The sequence below is a fragment of the Phalangium opilio genome, unplaced genomic scaffold (assembly GCF_054372755.1).
Source record: "Phalangium opilio isolate 3A_F unplaced genomic scaffold, DU_Popi_V2 ptg000093l_1, whole genome shotgun sequence".
Taxonomy (NCBI): Eukaryota; Metazoa; Arthropoda; class Arachnida; order Opiliones; family Phalangiidae; genus Phalangium; species Phalangium opilio.
In genome coordinates, this window is record NW_028324198.1 from 4,128,263 (window position 1) to 4,132,616 (window position 4,354).

Below are 4,354 nucleotides of genomic sequence, written 5' to 3' on the forward strand. Positions count from 1 at the left end.
AAGAATCCATATCAAATTTACCCCGCGTAAAGTCCAAAATTTCAATATTCGTACCAGAAAGGAGCATCATATCTGTCAAAGATATACTAATAGTTTCATATTCCCTTTAAAGTAATTTATGACTAGGTAAGATTGTTAATCCTAGAGGAAGTTTAAGGTTAACGATGGTTCTGGAGTAATTTTGATGTTGCCTACTATAATAACCGTGAAAGGGAGAGGAGGGAGGATTGTAGGGCCATGCTATTGTTACGAAAAAAGGCGATGATTCTTGCATTCATTTTAGAATTTTCTAGTGAAGGGTTTTTAGTACTCTGTATTAGTCTTGCCCCAATGGTGTTTTATGTAAAAAACACACTAAAAACGTAACCCCTGTTGGTAATGCTATGTGATTAAATATAATTCTATAATAAGCTGGTGAAACTATTGAGACAAACTCATCCTATTAGTTAACATTGAACAGATTTTTTGAACTGAGATTTAGACACTCGTATCCAAATTTTAAATAAATACTGATTAAAATTAATATATTCAAAGAGTTTTCTAAATATCAGTTTCGCATCTTCCATTTTTTTTCTCTTTTAAGCGCGCTATTTTTTTTTAAATTAAGACGCCCATAACTTTTTTACATTAACAATTTAAAACCATTCAAAAACATTAAATTAAATTAATCTAATCTAATATTATCCTGTTACAATATCAAAGATTAGCAAAGCTTTTATGTTTAAATATTATCTATTAATATAACCTTTTCTTTGTATAACTTATCAATAATGTGTACCCGACCCAATCTAATACCACTTACAAAACTTAACTAAAACTAACTTAAAACTATTTAATGGCCATATGAACTAATTAGTTTGTCCCACTAACTAATACCATACTATTGTTGGAGAATTTGTTTTTATAAAGTTTGAGAATTATTTCCCCAATTGCGTTTACCAATATATATATATATATATATATATATATATATTACATTACCCTTGTAAATAAAATAACTAAACCATTTTTTTACAATTAATATTTCAGGAAGTTTTGCATATTCTCTATGTGTTTCTCACCAGCTGGAGTAGTCTGAGTGACGGGTGCCATTGAGTAAAACCAACAGGGGTAGAATTTGCAAAACTTCTGGAATAGGTTTTTTTTCTTCAAAATTTAATAACCTTTTCATTGTCCCTTTGGTAACCCACGCGCAAAACAATAATTCTCATGTTTTAGCAGCACTGTTTCCAAACTTAAAGCTAAGAGTTGCCTGACAAAATTTAAAAAAAATGACCCTCAAAATTAATTTTTAAATGAACATATAATAGCCAGTAAATGGTAAAGTTTTCTTTCGCCTCTTCCCCCTCCGCCCCTTTACATAACTAATATAACGAAGAACAAAATTATTTCGACATAAATGCTACAAGCAGTGCATATTTTCAACTTTGAAACATGCAATTTAAAGACTATTTTCGTACAATTATAAGCGTATTGTATCAATACGTGCCAGCTGCTAAGCTTCAACAGAAAGATAATTCATCATAGCCTTTACCAGGTTAAAACTACACTGCTAAAAAATATGATCATCATCATTATAAAAAACAACACCACAAGACTTCGATAGACAGATCAACAAATATAAATATTCAACTTCTATGCCGAAATAACAGACACTTTAGACTGGCGTGTTCGAAGAATGAGAGCGACTTTCGATTAAAAACAGCAAAGATGTTCAAAGAAATAACCCTCGTATTTGTTGAGTGAGTGTCTATAGAACGTCAAGCTGTACCAAGGCCAAATAATACGTGTCAATTATTTGGTTTCCCTGCATAGTTATATAACGGCTTGGCAAGCCTTGCCTTCACGTTCATCAACACAATAGAAGTTCATAACAGATATGAATTCGCTAAAAAAGCTTTTTTGAACAAAAGTTGCTTCAACGTTATTAAAATTTAGAACAGCAATGGTTTGTTACTAAAATTATGTACTTCACTATGTTGGGAGTTTGGGCGCACTCCTGTAAGCCAAGCTTCTGGGCGACAAAGTTTTGAGGGAATAAGGGACTTGTCAGCATACCTACCCTACAGGAACTGACTACCCCGTGTCCGCGGCTGGTGAAATACCCCAAATCCTCCCTCCTTCACCACCCGATTAAACCTCAAGTACTTCACTCATAACTCTAAAAAACCCAACTGTGATTAACCACCTAATCACTTTGGACTTCAATTTAAATTTCCATTAAAACGCCTTATGAACGTTATTTTACGGACGTTTGCCAAACAAAACAAGCTCGATGGAATAAGTAAAATAAAGCTGCCAATTAATGACGTTAAGCAGTAATGCTATCTGAGTTCAAAAGTAATAGATATATATATATATAAAAAATGGACTGGAGATGTCGCTACCAAACACATGGCACATCATTAAATCACTGAACTAAATTGCAGATTCTACATTAACAAAACAAAATCACGCGCGATGGAGCTAGTAAAAAAGCTACCGAGCAATGACATTAACCACTAACGCCATCTTAGTTCAATAGTGAAACACGAGGCTACTCATTAACTGTGAACTAAACTGCAGACTCTACATCAATAAAACAAAACGAAGCGCGATGGAACCAGTAAAAAAGCTACCTATTAATGACAATAACCACTTAGTTCAATAGTATTAAATATAGAAAAAAAAATAAATCAACTGGATTGAAGATGTCACTAACGAAATACAAGGCGCTTCATTAACTCTCTGAGCTAAACTGCAGATTCTACACCAACAAATCACTACCCTTTTTAAAAAGCATCTTTAAGTATATTAGCAGTATTTTAACAAACTCCCCCTTCCCTTTTTTATACCTAAAATAATTTAACATTAAAACCCATGCGAATAAATTAATTTAATTAGTGACTGAATTAGTTAAATAATTGACATTTTCCAAAACTGTCTCGATTAACCACTAGCGTAGGTGTAAGTGCGCGTGTATGCAAAATGTTATGCAATTTAAACGACGGAAAGACAAGATATATTGGAATTAGTAACTTTAAATTTAACGTCATTTAACTTAATGTAATTTCAAAAATAAAAGTTTTTCACAATTTTGTTGTAATCTTTGAAATGCTGTCTTTCGGTTTGTAAAGTCTTAAAATTTTTTAATTGAAACACTTGCTTGGAAATGAGCAGAAACTAAAGGCATATGAACAACCCTCCCCCCTTCCCAAGTTGGCTTTAGCTCGACTTTAAGGTATTCGTCAGCAAATAATAATTGTTTCTGAGAGTATTCCTCGCCTTGAAATAGGACAACTACGAAATAATTCGACCAAATTGAAGTTTAAATATTCGAACAAATTTTATTTTATAAATATCTTCTACCATTTCAATTTCTATAAAACTGTTCTACCAAATGCATACAGAGTGGTACTAGAAGTCTCTGGGGCTCAGTGGCGTCGCCAGGGATTTTTTGGAGGCGCTTGAGCCCCTGAAAACTCTTTGAAGCCCCTCCTAAAATTTCTAGAAAGCGCCCCCTTATATTTACCTAAAGCCTCTCCTAATTATTCAGTTGGGGTGAATTCAAGTTTTTACTATATGAAAGTGAAAAACACATAGATACACTATTTCATGTGTATGCATTAGGGTTGTAAATTTTCCGGAAAAATAAAACGCGGAAAAGTTTCCGGAAAATTTTCCTCTTCGCGGAAAATTTTCCGCTAATCGGAAAAATATAAAACTAGCAATTATGTGAGCTTTGAGTCAATTTATCTAACTTTTAAAGATTTAAAACATTCTCCAGTTATTTTGCCATCTTAAGTAGATTTATTAAAGTACCACCAAATATTTGTGGTTGATTTTCCCATAATTTGTGACTTTAAACAGGGTTAACAAACTTAATAACATTAACAACATAACACCTCGTTTCCCTCACCATGACGCAGACGATCACTATCCTTTATGCCTGATAATTTTAGTTTCACTTGGGTCTCTTAACGGTTAGGTCTCGACTCTCTAACGCCTTATACCGTCATAAGAGGAAACAGTAACCCTATGCATGCAAGCGATAGCAAACAAGTGAGCTTTTCCTATAGAGAATAGGGGTCACTAGACTCTGTTCCCGTGGACAATGTTTTACCCCTCCGAATTCACCTAAAACCAAATAATGAATGTTTTGAAAAGAAAGGCAATTGAAAAATTTTAAAGTTTTAACTTTTTAATTGAAAAACCGGTAGCGGAAAAATACGGAAAATTTTCCGGAAAAATATAGCTCGGGAAATTTTCCGCGGAAAATTTTCCGACTTACAACCCTAGTATGCATACAGTCGTAACAGTCTCTTTTCATGATTTGTCTATAACATAGCTACCCTACACCGTCCCAAGCACTGAT